This window comes from Oncorhynchus keta, chromosome 14 (genome assembly GCF_023373465.1).
Source record: "Oncorhynchus keta strain PuntledgeMale-10-30-2019 chromosome 14, Oket_V2, whole genome shotgun sequence".
Lineage (NCBI taxonomy): Eukaryota > Metazoa > Chordata > Actinopteri > Salmoniformes > Salmonidae > Oncorhynchus > Oncorhynchus keta.
Genome location: NC_068434.1, coordinates 55580241 through 55607033, shown reverse-complemented (window position 1 = coordinate 55607033; position 26793 = coordinate 55580241). Strand labels below are relative to the sequence as shown.

At 43.6% G+C, this 26793-nt stretch overlaps 1 protein-coding gene across 1 annotated transcript in view; it reads left to right on the top strand.

Annotated features, from left to right (window-relative positions):
* LOC118394121 (SH3 and multiple ankyrin repeat domains protein 2-like) overlaps nucleotides 1-26793 on the top strand; it is a 246980-nt gene that overhangs the window by 46715 nt on the left and 173472 nt on the right. The window lies entirely within an intron of this gene.

Sequence of the window (26793 nt, the reverse complement as noted above, 5' to 3'; positions counted from 1 at the left end):
AGGAGACACTGTGGCCCCATCCGAGGACACCCCCGGACAGGGCCAAACAGGAAGGATATAACCCCACCCACTTTGCCAAAGCACAGCCCTCACACCACTAGAGGGATATCTTCAACCACCAACTTACCATCCTGAGACAAGGCCAAGTATAGCCCACAAAGATCTCCGCCATGGCACAACCCAAGGGGGGGGCGCCAACCCAGACAGGAAGATCACATCAGTGACTCAACCCACTCAAGTGACGCACCCTTCAAGTAAGCCAGTGACTCAGCCACTGTAATAGGTTTAGAGGCAGAGAATCGCAGTGGAAAGAGGGGAACCGGCCAGGCAGAGACAGCAAGGGCGGTTCGTTGCTCCAGAGCCTTTCCGTTCACCTTCCCACTCCTGGGCCAGACTACACTCAATCATATGACCCACTGAAGAGATGAGTCTTCAGTAAAGACTTAAAGGTTGAGACCGAGTTTGCGTCTCTTACATGGGTAGACAGACCATTCCATAAAAATTGAGCTCTATAGGAGAAAGCCCTGCCTCCAGCTGTTTGCTTAGAAATTCTAGGGACAATTAGGAGGCCTGCGTCTTGTGACCGTAGCGTACGTGTAGGTATGTACGGCAGGACTAAATCAGAGAAATAGGTAGGAGCAAGCCCATGTAGGTTAGCAGTAAAACCTTGAAATCAGCCCTTGCCTTGACAGGAAGCCAGTGGAGGGAGGCTAGCACTGGAGTAATATGATCACATTTTTTGGTTCTAGTCAGGATTCTAGCAGCCGTATTTAGCACTAACTGAAGTTTATTTAGTGCTTTATCCGGGTAGCCGGAAAGTAGAGCATTGCAGTAGTCTAACCTAGAAGTGACAAAAGCATGGATTAATTTTTCTGCATCATTTTTGGACAGAAAGTTTCTGATTTTTGCAATGTTATGTAGATGGAAAAAAGCTGTCCTTGAAATGGTCTTGATATGTTGTTCAAAAGAGAGATCAGGGTCCAGAGTAACGCCGAGGTCCTTCACAGTTGTATTTGAGACTACTGTACAACCATTAAGATTAATTGTCAGATTCAACAGATCTCTTTGTTTCTTGGGACCTAGAACTAGCATCTCTGTTTTGTCCGGCTTTGACTGGCTTTCATTAATCTTCCCACTCAAGAAAAAGCTTCAAACTGTAACCAGTGCCTGCAACCTGGTTCAGGTTATCAGTCAACCTACCAGGGTAGTTACAAACAGCAAAGGAATGAAATCAACATGTATTGCTCACATCTTTACAAATGCTGCATAAATATACTTTAAGGTGGTGTCCAAGTCCGTTGAATGTAGTGATCAAAAAAATAGTTGCATTGAATCAGATGGCACATTCATCACAAAACTCACTGATATTGTAAACTACGTTAATTATTTTTTTATTTGTTAAAATTAGCAAACTTGGGCATGAAATGCCAGCAACAAACGCTGACACTACACATCCAAGTATAGCTGACCAAATTATGAGACGACCATTGTAATTTTGAAATCTGTAAAGTGAGTGTGGAAGAGGTGAAAAACTTGTCTATCAACCATGACAAGCCATCAGGGTCTGACAACTTGGATGGAAAATTACTGAGGATATTAGCAGACGATATTGCGACTCCTATTTGCCATATCTTCAATCTAAGACCTGTCACGTTCGTTTGTAGAGTCGGACCAAAGCGCAGCGGATATTGATTTATTAGAAAGTGAAATTTAGCAAAACAAAACAATAAACTAACAACGAACCGTGACTACAGAGGTGCTACGTGCACTAACTCAAAACAATATCCCATAAAACACAGGTGGAAAAAGGCTACCTAAATATGATCCCCAATTAGAGACAACGATTACCAGCTGCCTCTAATTGGGAATCATACCAATCACCAACATAGAAAACAAAACTAGAACCCCACATAGAAAATATAAACTAGACTAACCCCCCCCCCCAGTCACACCCTGACCTACTCCACCATAGAAAATAAAGGCTCTCTATGGTCAGGACGTGACAAGCCTGCTAGAAAATGTGTGCAAGAGAAGCAAAAGTAATAAGGTTACCCAAGAATAGTAAAGCCCCCATTACTGGCTCAAATATCCAACCAATCAGCCTGTTACCAACCCTTAGTAAACATTTAGAAAAAATGGTGTTTGACCAGATACAATGCCATTTTACAGTAAACAAAATGACAACTGACTTTCAACATGCTTCAATGGAAGGACATTCAACAAGCATAGCACTTACACAAATTATTGATGATTGGCTGAGAGAGATTGATGATAACTGTAAGGGCACAAGGCGAGACCCAGATGCAGACACGGGAGGCAGATGGTTTGAGTCTTTGATATTTATTAATAATCCAAAAGGGGTAGGCAAGATAATGGTCATGGACAGGCAAAAGGTCAAAACCAGTTCAGAATCCAAGAGGTGCAGATTGGCAGGCAGGCTCGAGGTCAGGGCAGGCAGAATGGTCAGGCAGGCGGATAAAGAGTCCAGAAAACAGGCAAGGGTCAAAGCCGAGAGGACTAGCAAATGAGAATAAAAAAAGCAGGCTCATGGGAAAAACACCCTGGTTGACTTGGAATATACAAGACAAAACAAGCACAAGAACAGGTGAAACAGATCAGGGTGTGACAGATAACACATTTTGGGGGCTGTTTTGTTAGATTTCATTGCGACTTTTGACATCATCAACTACAGTCTGCGCTGGAAAAACTTTTGTGTTATGGCTTTACACCCCCTACTGTATTGTAGATAAAACCTGTCTAACAGAACACAGGGGGTGTTCTTTAATGCAAGGCTCTCCAACATAATCCAGGTTGAATCAGGAGTTTCCCAGGACAGCTGTCTAGGCCCCTCACTATACACGTCAGCTACGACAGCGACTGAAATGACTGCAACATTTAACAAAAGAGCTGCAGTTATTTTCAGAATGGGTGACAAGGAAGAAGTTAGTCCTAAATATTTCAAAAACTAAAAGCATTTTATTACGGGCAAATCATTCACGATACCTTAAACCTTAAATACATCTTGTAATGAATAATGTGTCAATTGAGCAAGTTGTGGTGACTAAACTGCTTGGTGTAACACTGAATTTTAAACTGTTATGTTTAAAAAAACATGTTGATACAACAATAGCTAAGATGGGGAGAAGACTGTCAATGATAAAGTGCTGCTCTGCCTTCTTAACCTCTCTGGAGTAGGGGGCAGTATTTTGACAAGCGTGCCCAAAGTAAACTGCCTGTTACTCAGGCCCACAATCTAGGATATGCATATAATTGGTAGATTTAGATAGAAAACACTCTATAGGTTCTACAACTGTTACGATTATGTCTGTGAGTATAACAGAACTGATATGGCAGGCGAAACCCGGAAGACAAAACATCCCATAAAGCAACATTCAGTTTACCACTGTTTTCAATGGCTAGTACTATAATTATAAGCCCAAGTCCCCCCAAATTGCAGGTCCTAGGGCTTCCACTAGATGTCAACAGTCTTTAGAAAGAGTCTGGTTTTGGGGAAAATGACCCAGAAATTGTTGTTTTTCTAGGTGGCTTCCATTTTGGCTGTAGTGTTTCCAAGCGCGTGGAGGAAAGCGCGTTCTTTCTTATTTATCGCCGGTAGTGAACATACTATTCTCCATCTTAAATGTTATAATTTATTTGCATATTAGGATACCTAAGGTTTGATTTTAAATGTTGTTTGACTTGTTTGGAAAAGTTTATTTGTAACGTTTGGGATTCATTTTGTATGCATTTTGATAGAGGGAAACCGAGTGGATTATTGACTGAAGTGCGCCAGCTAAACTGAGTTTTTATTGATATAAAGAAGGACATTATCGAACAAAAGGACCATTTGTGATGTAACTGGGACCTTTTGGAGTGCCAACAGAAGAAGATCATACAAGGTAAGGCATTTATATATCGCAATTTCTGACTTTCGTGTCACACCTGCCTGGTTGAAATATGATTTTCATGTGTAGGTATGCGGGGTGCTGTCCTCAGATAATCTCATGGTTTGCTTTCGCCGTAAAGCCTTTTTGAAATCTGACATGGCGGCTGAATTAACAAAAAGTTAAGCTTTATTTTGATGTATAACACATATATTTTCAAGAATGTTAAATATTTGGATTAGGATTTTGGAATTTCGCGCTCTGCAATTTCACTGGATTTTGGCCAGGTGGGACGCTACCATCCCACGTACCCGTAAGAAGTTTTAACAACGCTATCAACAAGGCAAGTCCTACAAGCACTAGTTTTGTCACACTTGGACTACTGTTCAGTCAAGTGGTCTGGTGCCACAAAGAGGGATTTAGGAAAATTACAATTGGCTCAGAATAGGGTAGCATGGCTGGCCCTTAAATGTACACGGAGAGCTAACATTAATAATATGCATGTCAATCTCAAATGGCTCAAAGTGGATGAGAGATTGACTACATTTTAGCAGATGCTCTTACCCAGAGCAACTTACAGTAGTGAGTTCATACATTTTCATACCTTTTCCGTACTGGTCCCCCATAGGAACCGATCACACAACCCTGGTGTTTCAAACACCATGCTCTACCAACTGAGCCACATTGGATTGTACAGGACATCATCACTACTTGCTTTTGTAAGAAGTGTTGACAAGCTGACTGCACAAAGCTTTCTGTTTAAACTACTAGCACACAGCTCAGACACCCATGCATACCCCACAAAACATGCCACCATGCCACCATTTCAGTTTGCCATCACGGACAAACTGAAATGGTCCACCCACACAGACAGCGTGGTGAAGAAGGCACAACAGCTCCTCTTCAACCTCAGGAGGCTGAAGAAATGTGGCTTGTCACTAAAAGCACTTTTTACAGATGCACATCAAGAGCATACTGACGGGCTGTATCACCGCCTAGTACGGCAACTGCTCCGCCCACAACCACAAGGCTCTCCAGAGGGTAGTGAGGTCACTGCACACTGCATCACCGGGGGCAAACTACCTGCCCTCCAGGACACCTACAGCACCCGATGTCACAGGGAGGCCAAAAAGATCATCCAGGACAACAACCGCCCGAGCCACTGCCTGTTCACACCGCTATCATCCAGAAGGCGAGGTCAGTACAGGTGCATCTAAGCTGTGACCGAGAGACTGAAAAACAGCTTCTATCTAAAGGCCGTCAGACTGTTAAACAGCCATCACTAACATTGAGTGGCTACTGATTCAAATCTCTAGTCACTTTAATCATAAAAAACTGGATGTAATAAATGTATCACTAGTCACTTTAAACAATGCCACTTTATATAATGTTTACATACCCTACATTACACATCTCATTTGTATATACTGTACTCTATACCATCTACTGCATCTTGCCTATGCCGTTTGGCCATCGCTCATCCATATATTTATATGTACACATTCTTATTCATTCCTTTACACTTGTGTGTATAAGGTAGTTGTTGTGAAACGGTTAGATTACTTGTTAGATATTACCGCATGGTCGGAACTAGAAGCACAAGCATTTCAGTACACCTGCATTGACATCTGCTAACCAATAAAATTTGATTTGATTTAAATAAAGATAAAAAATAATACACCTTATGGAACTGCGGGGTCTGTGAAGAGACACATACACAGGTACAGACACACGCATACGCACACACACACTCTGCACACACCTCCATTGTTGTATGGTGGTATTCTATTGTACTTTATGTATTGTAGATATGTAGTGGTGGAATATGATTTACTGTTGTATGTGTGATGTCAGTGTCTTAATGTGTTTGGACTTCAGGAAGAGTAGCTGCTGCCTTGGCAGTAGCTAATTGGGATCCCTAATAAGTACAAATACTTTTGGAAAAAAGGGTTCCAAAAAGGTTCTTCATCTGTCCCCATAGGATAACCCTTTTTGGTTGCACCTCTATTTAAAGGGTTCTACATGTAACTCAAAAGGGTTCTATCTGGAACCAAAACGGGTTCTTCAAAAAGTTATCCTATGGGGACAGCCGAAGAACCCTTTTAGGTTTCCAAGAATGTAAACTACTATGACCAACACCTCTTTCGTCTGAGCACATACACGTTTCTCCATAGGGAAGCCAATCTGGTCATCTTCAGTCATCTTTTAGGTTATGAAAGAGATGAACTGGAAGAGACTGAACTCCCATCCTCTCATAGGCCTCTTTACCCTCTCCCTTCCCCTGTCTTGGTGTAGAGAGAAGTAGGATGAGAGAGGGGGGGTGAGACATGCCCTTGTGTTCCTCAGCTCAGCCAGTGATAATCTCACATGATTTAACAAAATCCCCACTTCCAGTATGAGCGAGAGAAGAAAAAGTGAGGGAGAGAGAGATGCCAAAAACCAAACTATTTCACAGCTAAAGTAACACAAAAGCTAAGCTACTTAAAGCATTTCCTATTGGGAAATTAATGTTTTGTGAAAAGTGTTATCAAATGTCATGAAATATTTTAAATTGTATATAACTGCCTTAATGTTGCAAAGGCAGCAGCTAAAGGGGATCCTTAATAAATACAAATATGGAGCTGACTCTGCTAAATTGACTCTTTGCCGGGGTTGTTTTTACCAGATTGGAAGAGATACAGCAGCTTCCCTAATGCTTGGTGTAATCGTTTCGGGGGGGTTTGGAGAAATCTCTGCGTTTAACAAATCTGTGTCTGTCTGCAGCAAATGTGTAAGTGTGGTTGCGGTGGAGTGTCCTGAGGCGAGAATGGAGAGAGAGAATAATTTCAAATTTTTTCTTTGAAAACTGTTTATTCAGTTTACACACAAATCACATCACACACAGTCCCCTCCAAGCAGTAAGTCACAGGGATGTAAAATAAAACCGTTTTGGAGTTCCCACGTGTGTGAATTACATTTTCTCTCATTTCAGAGAACACAACACATCTCCCACCCAATATTTATAATATAGGGGAACCATTTCTGTATGGTAAGGGGAGAAAGCCCTATGACAGTGCCATATACTGTATATCAGAGAAGCATTTAAATATGAATTCCCAGAAACCGACAGTTTATTACAGTTCCAAAACATATGGATTAGTGTGGCTACTTGTTCGAACACAGAAAAATAATCTAAATTAGAGAATATTTTCCCAAATGTAGCCCTGGACCAGTGATCCACCTTGAATTGGATCTGGCTGTGTCTGGCGCAAAAAGAGGAAGAATGTTTCCTTTGCATCACAGATTCCCAGGTGTCATCCCCAAGTTCCTACCCCCAAATCATTCTCCCCTGGTCTTTAAAGGCAAAAAAGATGGGTTCTGTAAGTCATTTATGATATGTCTGAAATTGCACCCTTTTAGGAAGCTTGTTTATTTCAAAAAGCTCTCCATTGCTGTACTTGCATTCCTAATGGGAAATTGAAATGTGTTATCGCTAACAAAGTTCCCTGTCTAAAGGGAGGAATACATTGGATTGGGGGAGGTCGTAATTTTCCTGTAGCTGAGCAAAAGTATTATCAATGAATAATTGGGCTACTGAGGAGAGGCTGAGTGAATGCCTGATGCCAAAAGCCCCATAATTTAAAGATGGAGAAAATAAAATGTTCTGATTGATTGGACCTGGCAGAGAAAAGCCTTTAAGGCTAAATGGAACTGATTCCACATTTTAAGAGACTGTTTACCAATTGGGTTGAAAGATTAGTGAAATCTGTGTGGGTAGCTGGACAGGTAGGATGACTGACAGTGAAGGTGAACAGGTGGTCACGTGTCAGGTAACAGAGGAATGGATGAGACTGAGGCAGGAATTCCTTTAACCATAAAGTGGTATATTTACTGATTAGTGTGGATTCATGGACGCACAGAACTTCTGGATCAGATGGAGTTAAGGAAGAGAAAGCAGCGAGATCAGGCGATGACAATTTCCTCCTTTTATGGAGTTGAGATCTGTCGGACATTTTCACCTGACCTAATTAAAGCGCCCCTGGCCCAGCTGAGTAAATGGCAATGAATTAAAGGATTATTCCACCAACTCCATGGGCCTTTACAGCCACCCCGGAAATGTGTTAAATTCCACACTCCTCAAAAAAGGCTCATTGCTCCCCGTCCTCTGTCATCTCAGGGAGAGGAATTAGTCGGGCAACTGGCAGGATATATGTCCGGTTCTTCACCTGGATCTCCACTGATCTAACACAACCATCGGTCCCAGGCATGGTCTTAGTGATACAGCCCACTGGCCAGGAGGCTCAAGGCAGCTGAGGGTCCACCATCATTACTACTTGGCCAGTTTCCAGGCTAGCCATTTCTCTCTGCCATTTCCCTCTGTGCTGTAGATTTGGTAGGTAATACCGAATGAATCGGGCCCAAAAATGGTCAGCGGAGACCTGGCTGTGTTTCGCCAACAGCGTCTGCCAACGAGGTTGGTATCAGCAAACATGGCTTGAGGAAGTGACGCATCTCGGCGTCCCATCAAGAGCATATTCGGTGTAACCGGATCGGGGTCAGCGATGTCTGCAGAGACATATCCCAAGGGTTTGGAGTTCAGTATCCCTTCCACCTCTATTAGGACGGTCCTCAAGACAGTTTCAGTGACAGTTTGGTCCCCTAGTACGACTCGCAAGGCCGTTTTTACAGATTTGATCTCTCGCTCCCATGTTCCTCCAAAATGAGGAGCTCCTGGAGGGTTAAATTTGAATGAGATTTGTTTGTCCATCAGCTGATCCTGGAGGCTGGGTTCCATGGCTTGCAAGGCTTCCTCCAACCTGGCTTCTCCTGCCTTGAAGTTCGTAACCTCTGTCAGCCAGGATCTCGTAGGGTTTCCCCCGTCGGGAGATAAACTGCCGTAGGGCCATGAGTAAGGCTTCAGTATCCAAACTCTCCAGTAGGTCCAAGTGGACACATCTGGTTGTCAAACACTTGAATAGAATGCCCCCGCGCTTTTCCACACGACAACCTAGCTTGATCATCAAGAGGCCAAAGCAATCTACTCCTGTTGACCAGAAGGATGGTTTAAGGAGGCGCAAGCGAGCAGGGGGTAAATCTGCCATTTTGGGCACTGTGGCTCCGTCCCGCCATCTCTGACATTCTACGCAGACATATTGGTGCTTACGAATGGCTCCTCGTCCTCCAATTGTCCAGTACTTCCGCCTCATCTCCCCATAGACCCTCTCTGGCCCTGGGTGGAGAAGCCTCTCATCATAACTCTTGATGAGGAGCCTGGTAAGAGGGTTTCTAGAGTCAAGGATAATTGGGTGGATAGCATCTGGGTCCAAAACCTCTGCTTTGGGGCAGCCTCCCTCCAACTCTGATCACGGCAAGGATTGGATCATATTCTGGGGCAAGAGAGAGAAGACGGCTGCCCTTAGCCACTTCCCTACCGGCTTTCAGAGCTTTTAACTCCTCAGGGAAGCTAACTGCTTGTGCTTGCTGGAGGAGTAGTGTCTCTGCCGCGAGGGAGGTGGGTATAGAAGCCACCCCATCTGAGGTCTGGTTTGTGGCGGCGATCAGATCCGGCAGTGTTTGGGATTGTGTTAGGTCATGGAGAGCCGTTGTTGGTTCCTTAACTCATGAGCTTCAGTTGGTTGCGGAGGGGCCGCACGCCTGGGGGCTGTCGACCACTCGTTCTCTGGTTGGGACAAGTATGGTGGTCCCAAGCTCCAGCGATGGGGTTGAGCCAATTCCTTAAGGGTTTTACCGCGAGTAACGTCATCAGCAGGATTGTTTATGCTGTCAACATACCTCCAGTCCTGGACTTCTGTTAGGTCTTGGATTTCCGCAATGCGAGTTCCGAAAAACACCTTATACCTGCAGGACTCCGACTTGAGCCAGGTCAATACAGTGGTTGAATCACTCCAGTAGATGACCCGTTGGATTGGCAAGGTGAGCTCGGCTCGCAAGGTAGAGGCCAACTGGGCTCCGGAAAGGGCAGCACTGAGTTCCAGCCTAGGCATTGACAACTGCTTCTTGGGTGCGACCCTGGACCTGGCCATGACAAAGGAGACATGGGTGTGGACTGCCTTATCCTCCACTCTAAGATAGGAAACAGCCCCATAAGCTCGCTCCGAAGCGACAGGTAGGATGACTGACAGTGAAGGTGAACAGGTGGTCACGTGTCAGGTAACAGAGGAATGGATGAGACTGAGGCAGGAATTCCTTTAACCATAAAGTGGTATATTTACTGAGTACTCTGTGGTGGATTAATGGATGCACAGAACTTCTGGATCAGATGGAGTTAAGGAAGAGAAAGCAGCGAGATCAGTCGATGACAATTTCCTCCTTTTATGGAGTTGAGATCTGTCGGACATTTCCACCTGACCTAATTAAAGCGCCCCTGGCTCAGCTGAGTAAATGGCAATGAATTAAAGGATTATTCCACCAAATCCATGGGCCTTTTCAACATGGGTTGACACACATTTTGCCTAGGGCCACTGGGAAAGATGAGCACATGACAGAGGAAAGTGTAGCAGGTTTACATGAATCAGACTCGATCAGGACCAAGAGTGGTCTTAGGCCGGTAGGATCAGTCTGTAGCCAGTAACATCACAGCACTTGATTTGGATATAAAAATAATCTTTATGGAACAAAAGGAACATTTATTGTGTAACTGGGAGTCTCGTGAGTGAAAACATCCAAAGATCAAAGGTAAACGATTAATTTGATTGCTTTCTGATTTTCGTGACCAAGCTACCTGATGCTAAGTGTACTTAATGTTTTGTCGTGCGATCGATAAACTTACACAAACGCTTGGATTGCTTTCGCTGTAAAGCATAATTTCAAAATCTGAGACGACAGTTGGATTAACAAAAGGCTAATCTGTGTTTTCCTATATTGCACTTGTGATTTCATGAAAATAAATATTTTTAGTAATATTTATTGAATATAGCGCTATGCTATTCAGCGGTTGTTAATGACACTTATCCCGTTAGTGGGATTGCAGCCATAAAAAGTTAATATAGCCGGCGACTGTACAAGTATTTACAAAAACAAGTAAACAGGACGATGAACAAAAAGTAGGCCTAATCGACTCAAACAAAAAGCCAGGCTTCAATCATTCCTGCACCTGACAACATGCCGATCTTACCCTGTCTAATCTCTATCTGTCTCTCAAACACAGAAATGACAGGGTTTGAATACCAATATCCATCATGCATCTGACCAATGGGAAGAAGCCCTTTCACATCCTTTTCAATTAACATTTAACAGCATGAATTAACATCTAAAAGTCTTCAGATGCTACACACACATGAATAACCTTGAGCACACATATCAATAACGGTGCAAACATACTTAGAGTAAATACAATCTGGCATATGAACATGTACAGTGGGGCAAAAAAGTATTTAGTCAGCCACCAATTGTGCAAGTTCTCCCACTTAAAAAGATGAGAGAGGCCTGTAATATTTCTTTCATCACCTTCCCAGTGGATCCGAAGTTTACATAAACTCGATTAGTATTTGGTAGCATTGCCTTAAGCAATTTAAACTTGGGTCAGACGTTTTGGGAGTCTTCCACAAGCTTCCCATAATAAGTTGGGTGAATTTTTTGGGCACATTCCTCCTGACAGGACAGGTGTAACTGAGTCAGGTTTGTAGGCCTCCTTGCTCGCACACGCTTTTTCAGTTCTGCCCACAAAGTTTCTATAGGATTGATTAATTCGATTAATTCCGTCCATATACTGTATATCCAAAATGTCCATTTATTTTGAGCTTTTGATCCAGAAAAACACCTGTTCCAACTTGCGCAACGTGACTACAAAATATCTCAAAAGTTACCTGTAAACTTTGCCAAAACATTTCAAACTACTTTCGTAATACAACTTTAGGTATTTTTGAAAGTAAATAATTGATAAAATTGAAGATGGGATGATCTGTGTTATACAGGAAGAAAACAAACTGAAGCATGCTTTCTGGTCATGCGCCTCTATCAAACAGTACACATGAAGTGACCCTCGTTCAAGATGGCCATACTTCTTCATTACACAAAGGAAAAACCTCAACTAATTTCTAAGGACTGGTGACATCCCATGGAAGCGGTAGGAACTGCAAGAAGGTTCTTTGAAATCTGGATTCCCAATGAAACCCCATTGAAAAGAGAGTGACATAAAACAAATCTGAATGGTTTGTCCTCTGGGTTTTGCCTGCTACATAAGTCCTGTTATACTCACATACATGATTCAAACAGTTTTAGAAACTTCAGAGTGTCTTCTATCAAAATGTACTAATCATATGCATATCTTATCTTCTGGGGATGGGTAGCAGGCAGTTGAATTTGGGCATGCATTTCATCCGGATGTGAAAATACTGTCCCCTGTCACCAAGAAGTTAACTTCCTGACTGATGTCTTGATGTTGCTTCAATATATCCACAACATGATGCTGCCACCCCCGTGCATAATAACGATGGTCATTATGGCCAAACAGTTCTATTTTTGTTTCATCAGACCAGAGGACATTTCTCCAAAAAGTATGATCTTTATCTTCATGGGCAGTTGCAAAACGTAGTCTGATTTTTATATGGCGGTTTTGGAGCAGAGACTTCTTCCTTGCTGAGCAGCCTTTCGGGTTATGTCAATATATGACACGTTTTACTGTAGATATAGATACTTTTGTACCTGTTTCCTCCAGCATCTGCACAAGGTCCTTTGCTGTTGTTCTGGGATTGATTTGTGCTTTTCACACCAAAGTATGTTAATCTCTAGGAGACAGAACGCATCTCCTTCCTGAGTGGTATGACGGCTGCGTGGTCCCATGGTGTTTATACGTGTGTACTATTGTTTGTACAGATGAACGTGGTACCTTCAGGCGTCTGGAAATTGCTCCCAAGGATGAACCAGACTTGTGGAGGTCTACAATATTTTTTCTGAGGTCATGGCTGATTTCTTTTGATTTTCTCATGATGTCAAGCAAAGAGGCACTGAGTTTGAAGGTTGGCCTTGAAATGCATTCACAGGTACACCTCCAATTGACTCAAATTATTTCAGTTAGCCTATCAGAAGCCTCTAAAGCCATGACATAATTTTCTGGAATTTTCCAAGCTGTTTAAAGGCACAGTCAACTTAGTGTATAAACGTCTGACCCACTGGAATTGTGATACAGTGAATTAAATGTGAAATAATCTGTCTGTAAACAATTGTTGGAAAAATGGCTTGTGTCATGCACAAAGTAGATGTCCTAACCAACTTGCCAAAACTATAGTTTGTTAACAAGTCATTTGTGGAGTGGTTGAAAAACGAGTTTTAGTGACTCCAACCTAAGTGTATGTAAACTTCCGACTTCAACTGTATGTCACTCCCTTTGGTTCCTTCCCCTGGTGTTATTGTTTCTGTTCTAGTCTCATGTCTGTGCGTTGTTCATGTTTTCTTGTTTTGTGTTACGTTTATTTTTCAAAACACTCATTCCCTGAGCTTGCTTCCTAACTCTCAGCGCACACATTATAGAATAACGCCTCGCCTAAGGGAAGCATCAGGGAGTGTTTTTTGTTTCGGTGGGAATGACGTCGGGTCCAGGAGCTGCTACAGGCTCTCATGTCTCAGACGGATCGCCAGGCTCCCCTGCCTTCGCCGGATCGCCAGGCTCCCTTGCTTCCACCGGCTCGTCAGGCTCTCATGCCTGAGCCGGATCACCAGGCCCCATTGCTTCAGCCGGTCTGTCAGGTTCCCGCGCTCCAGCCGGAGTGTCATGCCCTGACCTTAGAGAGACGTTTTATTTCTCTATTTGGTTAGGTCAGGGTGTGATGTGGGGTTCCGGTTGGAGCGAGCGGTCGCATTCGCACTTTGCTCTGCAGGTTGTATAACTTTTTCATTACATTTCATTACAGTACAACGGTTGATTTGTCTAATCTTAGCAATTCTTCTTAGCTAGCTACATAGCCGTCCTTGTATCAGAGATAATTGCATAATTATCGTATTTATCGCCCTAACGTAGCCTTCACTGCTATTCGCCCAGGAGCTAGCAAACGCTAGCTAACGCACACAGATTAGCATCACTGTAGTGCTATTCACTCAACTGACGACTTGATTAGTTTACTGTTAGCTAGCTACATAATCTTAGCCATTCTTCTTAGCTAGCTACATAGCCGTCCTTGTATCAGAGATAATTGCATTAATTATCGTAGTTCGTCGCCCTAACGTAGCCTTCACTGCTATTCGCCCAGGAGCTAGCAACGCTAGCTAACGCACACAGATTAGCATCACTGTAGTGCTATTCACTCAACTGTACGACTTGATTAGTTCAGTGTTAGCTAGCTACATAGCTGTCTTTGTTTCCAAGATAATTGTGTAGTTTAGTGTGTGTAGCCTGGAGTGATTATCTTAATTCACTGAGGTTCGCTAGCCAGCTATTTGTCGTCCTTAACGTAGGAGACTCTGCTAGCTAGCCAACAGCTAACAGCTAACAGCTAGCCAACGTCACCACACGTTTACTGATTGAATTCAATCACCGGTCAGGGAGTATCACATTTTTCATTTCATTACAGTACAACGGTTTGATTTGTTTGATCGTAGCTAGCTACATAGCTAGCTACATAGCCGTCTTTGTTTCAAAGATAATTGTGTAGTCTAGACCGATTTCCTAGGTTAGCTAGCCAGCTATTGTCGTTCTTTTAACTCAACGTAACGTAAACAACACTGCTAGCTAGCCAGCTAGCCCCGAACAGCAGCACTGTAGAAATTATTACACTCAACGGAACGACTTGATTAGTGTAGTGTCAACAACGCAGCTACTGCCAGCTAGCCTACTTTAGCAGTACTGTATCATTTTAATCATTTTAGTCAATAGATTCTTGCTACGTAAGCTTAACTTTCTGAACATTCGAGACGTGTAGTCCGCTTGTCATTCCAATTTCCTTGCATTAGCGTAGCCTTTTCTGTAGCCTGTCAACTATGTGTCTGTCTATCCCTGTTCTCTCCTCTCTGCACAGACCATACAAACGCTCCACACCGCGTGGCCGCGACCACCCTAACCTGGTGGTCCCAGCGCGTACGACCCACGTGGAGTTCCAGGTCTCTGGTAGCCTCTGGAACTGCCAATCTGCGGCCAACAAGGCAGAGTTCATCTCAGCCTATGCCTCCCTCCAGTCCCTTGACTTCTTGGCACTGACGGAAACATGGATCACCACAGATAACACTGCTACTCCTACTGCTCTCTCCTCGTCCGCCCACGTGTTCTCGCACACCCGAGAGCTTCTGGTCAGCGGGGTGGTGGCACCGGGATCCTCATCTCTCCCAAGTGGTCTTTCTCTCTTTCTCCCCTTACCCATCTGTCTATTGCCTCCTTTGAATTCCATGCTGTCACAGTTACCAGCCCTTTCAAGCTTAACATCCTTATCATTTATCGCCCTCCAGGTTCCCTCGGAGAGTTCATCAATGAGCTTGATGCCTTGATAAGCTCCTTTCCTGAGGACAGCTCACCTCTCACAGTTCTGGGCGACTTTAACCTCCCCACGTCTACCTTTGACTCATTCCTCTCTGCCTCCTTCTTTCCCTCCTCTCCTCTTTTGACCTCACCCTCTCACCTTCCCCCTACTCACAAGGCAGGCAATACGCTTGACCTCATCTTTACTAGATGCTGTTCTTCCACTAACCTCATTGCAACTCCCCTCCAAGTCTCCGACCACTACCTTGTATCCTTTTCCCTCTCGCTCTCATCCAACACTTCCCACACTGCCCCTACTCGGATGGTATCGCGCCGTCCCAACCTTCGCTCTCTCTCCCCCGCCTCTCTCCTCTTCCATCCTATCTTCTCTTCCCTCTGCTCAAACTTTCTCCAACCTATCTCCTGATTCTGCCTCCTCAACCCTCCTCTCTCCCTTACTGCATCCTTTGACTCCCTATGTCCCCTATCCTTCGATCCTCCCCTCCCGCTCCGTGGCTCGACGACTCATTGCGAGCTCACAGAACAGGGCTCCGGGCAGCCGAGCGGAAATGGAGGAAAACTCGCCTCCTGCGGACCTGGCATCCTTTCACTCCCTCCTCTCTACATTTTCCTCCTCTGTCTCTGCTGCTAAAGCCACTTTCTACCACTCTAAATTCCAAGCATCTGCCTCTAACCCTAGGAAGCTCTTTGCCACCTTCTCCTCCCTCCTGAATCCTCCCCCCTCCCTCCTTCTGCAGATGACTTCGTCAACCATTTTGAAAAGAAGGTCGATGACATCCGATCCTCGTTTGCTAAGTCAAACGACACTGCTGGTTCTGCCCACACTGCCCTACCCTATGCTCTGACCTCTTTCTCCCTCTCTCTCCAGATGAAATTCAAACGTCTTGTGACGGCCGGCCGCCCAACAACCTGCCCGCTTGACCCTATCCCCTCCTCTCTTCTCCAGACCATTTCCGGAGACCTTCTCCCTTACCTCACCTCGCTCATCAACTCATCCCTGACCGCTGGCTACGTCCCTCCCGTCTTCAAGAGAGCGAGAGTTGCACCCCTTCTGAAAAAACCTACACTCGATCCCTCCGATGTCAACAACTACAGACCAGTATCCCTTCTCTTTTTCTCTCCAAAACTCTTGAGCGTGCCGTTTCTCCAGCTCTCTATCTCTTCAGAATGACCTTCTTGATCCAAATCAGTCAGGTTTCAAGACTAGTCATTCAACTGAGACTGCTCTTCTCTGTATCACGGAGGCGCTCCGCACTGCTAAAGCTAACTCTCTCCTCTGCTCTCATCCTTCTAGACCTATCGGCTGCCTTCGATACTGTGAACCATCAGATCCTCCTCCTCCACCCTCTCCGAGTTGGGCATCTCCGGCGTTGCCCACGATTGATTGCGTCCTACCTGACAGGTCGCTCCTACCAGGTGGCGTGGCGAGAATCTGTCTCCTCACCACGCGCTCTCACCACTGGTGTCCCCCAGGGCTCTGTTCTAGGCCCTCTCTTATTTCGCTATACACCAAGTCACTTGGCTCTGTCATAACCTCACATGGTCTCTCCTATCATTGCTATGCAGACGACACACAATTAATCTTTCCTTTCCCCCTTCTGATGACCAGGTGGCGAATCGCATCTCTGCATGTCTGGCAGACATATCAGTGTGGATGACGGATCACCACCTCAAGCTGAACCTCAGCAAGACGGAGCTCCTCTTCCTCCCGGGGAAGGACTGCCTCTCCATGATCTCGCCATCACGGTTGACAACTCCATTGTGTCCTCCTCCCAGAGCGCTAAGAACCTTGGCGTGATCCTGGACAACACCCTGACGTTCTCAACTAACATCAAGGCGGTGTCCCGTTCCTGTAGGTTCATGCTCTACAACATCCGCAGAGTACGACCCTGCCTCACACAGGAAGCGGCGCAGGTCCTAATCCAGGCACTTGTCATCTCCCGTCTTGATTACTGCAACTCGCTGTTGGCTGGGCTCCCTGCCTGTGCCATTAAACCCCTACAACTCATCCAGAACGCCGCAGCCCGTCTGGTGTTCAACCTTCCCAAGTTCTCTCACGTCACCCCGCTCCTCCGCTCTCTCCACTGGCTTCCAGTTGAAGTTCATCCGCTACAAGACCATGGTGCTCGCCTACGGAGCTGTGAGGGGGAACGGCACCTCAGTACCTCCAGGCTCTGATCAGGCCCTACACCCAAACAAGGACACTGCGTTCATCCACCTCTGGCCTGCTCGCCTCCCTACCACTGAGGAAGTACAGTTCCCGCTCAGCCCAGTCAAAACTGTTCGCTGCTCTGGCCCCCAATGGTGGAACAAACTCCCTCATGACGCCAGGACAGCGGAGTCAATCACCACCTTCCGGAGACACCTGAAACCCCACCTCTTCAAGGAATACCTAGGATAGGGTAAGTCAGGCTAAGTAATCCTTCTCAGCCCCCTCACCCCCCCAACAAGATTTAGATGCAAGTGGCTGTTCCACTGGTTGTCATAAGGTGTATGCACCAATTTGTAAGTCGCTCTGGATAAGATTTCTGCTAAATGACTTAAATGTAAATGTAATGTAAATGGGTGGGCATTCTATTTTTAGTTTTCTATGTTTCTTTATTTCTATGTTTTGGCCGGGTAAGGATCTCAATCAGGGAGAGCTGTCTATCGTTGTCTCTGATTGGGAATCATACTTAGGTAGCCCTTTTTCCTCCTTTCAGTGTCGGTAGTTATCTTTGTTAGTGGCACTATAGCCCTGATAAGCGTCACGGTTGTTTTGTTATTTCTTGTTTTGTTGGCGACATTTTATATAAATAAAATAAAATGTACACTCACCATGCTGCACCTTGGTCTCCTTCCAACGACGGCCGTGACACGGAGACAGGTTCTTGTTGTTTCGGTGTGAATGACGTCGAGTCCGGCAGTCGCTACAGAACAGCGCAAACTGGCTCTAACCAGAATAGAAAGAGGAGTGGGAGGCCCCGGTGCTCAACTGAGCAAGAGGACAAGTACATTAGAGTCTAGTTTGAGAAACAAATGCCTCGCAAGTCCTCAACTGGCAGGTACTATTTAATGAAGCTGCCATTGAGTTTGTTTTTACTTAATTCAGAATGACCATTGTTATACATAGAATATATGACCATAAAGGAGTTTGCAAGAGAGAACAAACAGGTCTGGGACCAGACTAATGTACGGGTCATCGTTTGCTTATACTATTTGTAATGATCCATCGTGGTGCAAGTCATCATTCAATAACACAGTCATAATTACCCTACATTGACTTGTGTGCACTTGTTCTTGTATGCTGTGTTATTGACAAGCATCTGGTCACTATAGCAACACCATTTGTAACAGGGACACAGTGAGGGAAATAACTTGGTTTATTTTAACAACCTCAGGCTCATAGGAGACTGGGATTGTCCGATCTTGAGATCTGGCCAAAGAGACTTGTACAACAGTATGTGTATGTTAGAAGTAAATACAAATAAAAATCTCATTTACCTCCATACACAATAGCACATGGTTAAAGAGTCACCTACAGGAGCAATTAGGGTAAAATGCCTTGCTCAAGGATTCATACCAGCCACATTTCGGTTACTGGCCCAATACTGTTAACCATTAGGCTACCTGCCACCCCGTGCTATATTATATGATATTGAATCATGTCCTGAAAAGGAGATAGCTAACAGTTATAGGCTACTGATCCGGAATCAGGTAAATTGGACAGAGAAAAGATCAAATTGATCGCAGTACAGTCTCTTGAAACTGATTTCATTCAGTAAAACCACATTAGAACTCTCGTCAGTGCCAAAGAAGTACTCAACAAGGGGAACTCAATGACCCTGATCTTTTAGATCACCTCCAAAAGCTAGTTTCCACCACACTTCACATTCTAATTGTATGATTAATTATCTTCCTTTCTGCATCACGAGATAAGAGGGGACTTAAAGGAAGGGCGTTACGGTTTACAATGCTACAATTGTCCCCGACGCGACTCGAACATGCAACTTTTGGTCCATAGCTCTACTCCATCTAGCCACAACTCTCTTTGGTGAAGTGCAATACAAATACTGAAAACTAAATGGTAATCTCAAAATGCCATCTATCAAACTCTGGTGCCTAAAGCCATATTGTACCAATTTATTTGATAGCATTTCACATCTGGACAATATCAATACAAATTAAAATATTTGAAGTCATCATTATGTTGGATGTCTTGGATGTCACAGAAAGATTATGTTTACCTGTCTGATTAAATCCATACAAACTTCAGACAATGTTACAGCAAGGTTTTATTGGTTTTGAGAGTGAGGAGATTCCTCGATCAGGGCCAAGCACTTGTCTCCTATTTCACTGAAATGAGAAACATAAGAGAAATGTGGAGGGTTGATGAGGAGTGTGTCACTAAGGCTGTGTTTAGATAAATAGCCCAAAGCTCTGATAAAGTTCTGATGTGAAAAGATCTGATGTAATTGGTCAAAATACCAATTAGTGGAAAAAAATATCACAATTAGGCTGCCTGTCTAAACACAGCCTAAGGCCCTCATATCAATCCTTATGCAACACAGATAATAATAGTGCCCTGTACTGTTGACTAGCCACTGTGTAGTGTTAGGTTATTATTTTTCAGAGTAAATAACTCACGGACACTAGAGCAGCTTAACCAGGTGTAATTCTTCCCAAAGGGTAGACACACCTGTATTCAGAAAAAAATACATTTCTCACAAGTATATACAGTGGGGTAAAAAAGTATTTAGTCAGCCACCAATTGTGCAAGTTCTCCCACTTAAAAAGATGAGAGAGGCCTGTAATTTTCATCATAGGTACACTTCAACTATGACATGAGAAAAAAAATCCAGAAAATCACATTGTAGGATTTTTTATGAATTTATTTGCAAATTATGGTGGAAAATAAGTATTTGGTCACCTACAAACAAGCAAGATTTCTGGCTCTCGCAGACCTGTAACTTCATCTTTAAGAGGCTCCTCTGTCCTCCACTCGTTACCTGTATTAATGGCACCTGTTTGAATGTGTTATCAGTATAAAAGACACCTGTCCACAACCTCAAACAGTCACACTCCAAACTCCACTATGGCCAAGACCAAAGAGCTGTCAAAGGACACCAGAAACAAAATTGTAGACCTGCACCAGGCTGGGAAGACTGCATCTGCAATAGGTAAGCAGCTTGGTTTGAAGAAATCAACTGTGGGAGCAATTATTCAGAAATGGAAGACATACAAGACCACTGATAATCTCCCTCGATCTGGGGCTCCACGCAAGATCTCACCCCGTGGGGTCAAAATGACCACAAGAACAGTGAGCAAAAATCCCAGAACCACACGGGAGGACCTAGTGAATGACCTGCAGAGAGCTGGGACCAAAGTAACAAAGCCTACCATCAGTAACACACTACGCCGCCAGGGACTCAAATCCTGCAGTGCCAGACGTGTCCCCCTGCTTAAGCCAGTACATGTCCATGCCCATCTGAAGTTTGCTATAGAGCGTTTGGATGATCCAGAAGAAGATGTCATATGGTCAGATGAAGCCAAAATATAACTTTTTGGTAAAAACTCAACTCGTCGTGTTTGGAGGACAAAGAATGCTGAGTTGCATCCAAAGAACACCATACCTACTGTGAAGCATGGGGGGTGGAAACATCATGCTTTGGGGAAGTTTTTCTGCAAATGGACCAGGACTACTGATCCGTGTAAAGGAAAGAATGAATGGGGCCACGTATCGGGAGATTTTGAGTGAAAACCTCCTTCCATCAGCAAGGGCATTGAAGATGGAACGTGGCTGGGTCTTTCAGCATGACAATGATCCCAAACACACCACCCGGGCAACGAAGGAGTGGCTTCGTAAGAAGCATTTCAAGGTCCTGGAGTGGCCTAGCCAGTCTCCAGATCTCAACCCCATAAAAAATCTTTGGAGGGAGTTGAAAGTCCGTGTTGCCCAGCAACAGCCCCAAAACATCAATGCTCTAGAGGAGATATGCATGGAGGAATGGGCCAAAATACCAGCAACAGATCTGTCATTGCCAAATAAAGGGTATATAACAAAGTTTTGAGATAAACTTTTGTTATTGACCAAATACTTATTTTCCACTACAATGTGACTTTCTGGATTTTTTTTTCTGATTTTGTCTGTCAAACTTGAACCCCATTTTAGACACTCCTCCTTCTCTCCAATCCTTACATCTTATGGTTCCACAGGAAAAGGGTAACAGGATAATAAACCCTTATCCCTCCCTGCAGGGGATTTGACCTGACCTCCTGACCTCAACCCCTCCTTCGCCTGATCTCCTCCTGTCCACCCAGCACATTCCACAGCCACTGTCTTTCTACAGATCTCACTCCTTTATATACTATGCGTCTGATATATGATGTCTTTAATATCTCAATGTTCAAAGTTTAGAATCCAACAGTAGGTATGTCAAGTAATTTTTGTTAGTAGGCCATTTTAACCTGAGAGAATTGTACAATCTGCCCAGTAGCCTAAAATTGAGAGAACTGCCCTGAATCTTGATTGGCTGAATCATATTTGTACGAGACCACTTTAAATTGAGAGAAAAGTACAATCAGCCCAGTCTACAGTATAACCTATATTCTCAGTATATTAAGTACATACATACATTGCACATTTATAAGCACATCATGAACATGACTGTATAGCGACAGTGATTCCTCCTTTTAAAAGTTGTGTCATACTGCGGCACACCCTGCGTGCTGCTGCAGCATTCTGTGGCATGTCATTTAATTCTCAGCCATTTAATTCTCAGCGAGTTATTGCTCGTTTTACCACCAGAGCACATCTTTGAGAAGCATTTGATATTATTCCATATTGGCATTACCAGAGAATTTAAAACCTTTTTTTTAATAACATAGTATATGAGATTGATTTTAAGAAATCTAGCTTAATTAATTTGATTAATATTATGGTGTTTCCATTCAGAGAAAAATTGTCAATTTGTATATTCAGACCGTTTTGCTCTCACTAGACGTTCGGGCCGAGGAGTAGGGTTTGATTTGAGCGTTTTGGCCTTACAACGGCAGTCAAGCACCCAAGCTAACGTTGGCTAGCTACTTCCAGATACAAATGAGACCACTCTGACCATTTTACTCGCCCTAGCAGAGCTGATAAGGCCGTCGTTTTGAAGTGATCACGAAAAAAACAGGCCTTATTTTTGTGCATTTTTCACCCTGCCAGCTCCTATTAGTTCTATTGAGCACTGTGGCTCCAACTCGCCTTCCGAACATTCTATTCCCAGCTTATTGTTCAACGTCACAATGCCTGCTTCGCTATTGTTGGCAATGAGACCTGCTCATGTTGTTTTATAGTTAAAATGGAAACAACAAAATGGAAACAACAAAAATAATTTTGGAACTCTGTGGTCTTCCCATTGTTTCCTATGGGGGAAATATAGGCATGTCTGTCTATTTCGGCAAATATTTCGCAATCTGTATATATATTTTTCAAGTCGGGTGTAACTGGTGGCTGTTGTCTATGTGTGCAGAGAGGGTCCTTGGTTCGAGCCCAGGTAGGGGCGAGGAGAGGGACGGAAGCAAAACTGTTACATGGGCACCATTTTAATCAGGAGAATCTCCTCTTTGTATGTAAGTCTTGGCAGCGAGCTCATTTGTCATCAGTCGCTAGACCATAAATAGTCAGAAGTTTTAATTTTTTCCCCTACTTTTTCATTACACAGACATAAGCACAGTTGACACCATCGAGGTGCGGATGTTTACTTTCTACACAAGTTGTTTTTTCCCAATTTTGTCCGACGAACAGATTGTCGTGGTAAAATAAAAAGGGATACTTTTTTTATGGAATTCTAAGCATCACTCCAGTCAAAATAGACTCTGCAAACGTTCGATTCCATTAATTTGCTATGGGCTCACGCTAGTGTTCCAGTTAACCAACGTTCTTAAGCCATTTGTCAGCCTTGGGTGAATTTTTGACTCGTTTTCTTGTCTGGCCTATAGATAGCCAGAGCGAATTTACGAAAGCACCTGAATGTCCATTGAGAAAGCACAGACTACACCATTTAGCTAAGCTAAGAATGACGAGAATAATCAAGTCGATAAACGTTGGGTAGTTAGATAGCCTATAGTTAATATACTGGCAAGTTTGATGTATAACTACAAACGTTAGTTAGCTAGCTAACATACCGGTACATACTGCTGTAATGATATGCTATGTCGTTCGTAAGGACAGCCAACATAACGTGTAAGGTAACTTATTTGAGAAGTTATTGCTTTTATTACATTGAGTAGCAAGCTACCCCTGGTCGTTAGGGCAAATCTGGTCTGTGATAGGGGGGGTTTCACACCTAGCTCAGCTATTAGACTATTCTTTAGTAAAGGTTGAATAGTCTATTGTTCAGCTATTAGCCCTCCTCCCCAACTTGTAACAAATAGCTGTTCCCATCTCATTCCTTTCCCTCTTCCACACGTCATCATTCTGCTCCTGAGTGGCTCGCTTGTGGGCGTGCTGGCAGGATATGGCAGCATCTTTGGGTGTGCGTCCCGAATTCTTGTTGAAGTAGCACGTTTGTATGAAGGTGTGGTTATTCACAGGCAAATTGTTATATGCTATGGAGGTACATTGGTGTCTTTTTGTCGAGAGCAAAACCTATTTTTATTTTCAATCAAAAATGATTGTTCTGAAAGCAACTTTCTTCCGACACAAAGGAAGTCAAAGCGGACACCTACGAAGATGGCATCTCAGGTAAGCAGCACTGGGCTGTATTGATGTAACCTAAAAAATCTGCTGCTTTTGATTGAATGGTCATATCTCAGTTATTGCTTTCATATCCATAAAGAATAAGCTGTTTTCTTTACTTTCAAAGAGCGAGCTGATCAAGGGGTCAACAATGTAGATATTGCCAGATGTTCACTGTCCGAGAAACAGGCTGTGGAGGCTTTATTCCTGGCAAAAGTGTCCATAACCAGAGGTAATTAAACTGTTCTGTGTTCTTTTTCTCTCTTCCTCTCTGCCTGTCTTGTTGTACATGGAACCTTTCTCGCATGCATTAATTAAAAAACCCTTAAGATGTCAGCTGCTAATTTTCAGATTTACACCACATAAACACAGTCATTTTCACTGGACTATCTGTTGCTGCCAAGTCATGATTTGGTGGTGAGACACATAGCCCTCTATTTTTAAATGTTTCAGGTACACTCCGATAGGTGTCTGTGTCACATACAGTATCTTCTATTGACATTATCTTCTATTGTTTGTCCTCATGTGTCTGTTTTTCAGCATAAAGTACTCTGTAGCCACTTAGTGTGGACACCAGGTGAGACCACACACACACAATAACAGTCTCTCTTCTTCACTTCATCCCTCTCCCCCTTCTCCCTAAATCCTCTAGGTTATATCAGCTGTTTTGGTGAGCCCCTCCCGCATCTGAACTGGCTGACACAGAGGGCACAGCATAAAGTACTCTGTAGCCACTTAGTGTGGACACCAGGTGAGACCACACACACACACACACACAATAACAGTCTTTCTTCTTCACTTCATCCCTCTCCCCCTTCTCCCTAAATCCTCTAGGTTATATCAGCTGTTTTGGTGAACCCCTCCCGCATCTGAACTGGCTGACACAGAGGGCACAGCATAAAGTACTCTGTAGCCACTTAGTGTGGACACCAGGTGAGACACACACACACACACACACACACACACACACACACACACACACACACACACACACACACACACACACACACACACACACACACACACACACACACACACACACACAATAACAGTCTCTCTTCTTCACTTCATCCCTCTCCCCCTTCTCCCTAAATCCTCTAGGTTATATCAGCTGTTTTGGTGAACCCCTCCCGTATCTGAACTGGCTGACACAGAGGGCACAGCATGAACGGGTCAACAGGAAGTATTATTAAAGAGATGCTTTACATTGAAATACAGACAGAGATGTAGTAGTACCAGAGTTAATGATCCAAGGTCAGTTTTGCAATTCAACGCCTGATATAAGATGACTGACTGTGTTAGAGTAAAAAAAAAACAAGGCTTAATCATGCTCTCTCATCTGCAGGTATGTTTTGAGAGAGGAAGTCAATCTTGTCATTGCCACCTCACCCGCCCTTAAGATAACCTTCGGGCAAACTGGGGGCCCAAGGCTTGTTAGGAGACACCGCAATTGTGATGAACTGAGAGAATATTAGGGTAGCTTTGTAATCCATGAATCATATGCTGTCTGCCGCTGTTCTTACCTCTTTCCCTCTCTGTCTTCTACACCTCTCTCCCCACCTCATCTTTCTTCCTCGTTTCATAATGTCATATGTGCATTGAAGTACAGATTGACTTGTATTTATAATATTACAATGATCATAATTATAATGAATTTATGTATTTATAACACCTGGATAGTGAACTTCTTCTTTCAATAAAGCGTTTCACATTCTCCACTGGTTGAAATTAAGTATCTCATTGAAATACTATCCTGTGACCTCAGATATGCATCGTTTTTTTTTCTGTTATGTATGACTTAAAAATCAATCATGTTTATAGTCTATTGCATAGTTACAATGTGTAATCATTGATGTCCCAGGAGCAGGAGTAGTAAACACTGTTGAAGTGTATAATTGTAATACATACATGCAGACACACCGTTTGATATCACTGAATAAGAATGTCTCAAGAGATTCATACCTGAACTGCACCTTTATTTGCCAAGGAAGAGTACATGATCAGTGAATATATTCAATGTACCGCTACAATGTGGGAATCTCATGCGTGGTAATAACTACAGTACATGTGTATAGGACTTGCATCCTTGGCACAATAAAGTTATTATATTCTACTCTAACCATAGGCTTCATTCATGAACGTTGGTATGGACCCTAACGTTTTAGGGTCCATACACAGATCGGCTACATACTGTAGCTACACATCCATAGGCATACAGTTATTTTTATCCTCCACTACACAATATGCAAGTAAATAGTTAGCTATCTACGTTACTTCAGCTGCATTGCAAGGCAAGCTTACACAATTGTACATTCAATTTGCAGTAAATGCTTTAGCTAGCTAGATGCTTTACATCCACTGTTTCACAAGACGACAGCCTGGTTTGCTTGTTTTCTTAGGAGTCCCTAAAACATTAAACAACACGAATTACAAATGAATTCGCCTAACACTAGCGAGCTGGCTAATGTTAGCCAGTCAGATAACTTGCTAAATAGCGATTTTCGTAAATGAACTTTAATGACAAAAAAATATGCACAAACGTTTGTCTCTACATTAACTAACATATTTCTCTCAATTGTAATGTTTTTGCTTGACTCGTTATGACGTTATAACAACTTACATCTGGTTCCACCGTAATGTTTGTCAGCCATCTTTGTTGAAGAACGCCACAAGGCAAGGGTGGCTCGAGGCAAAATTCGTAATTGGAACCACTCGATGATTGCTCATATAAAAACCTTGGGACCCAAATGCATAATGAGTGCTCTAACTCCTCCTTGTGGTTGTCTGGAGCAATGAAGCCG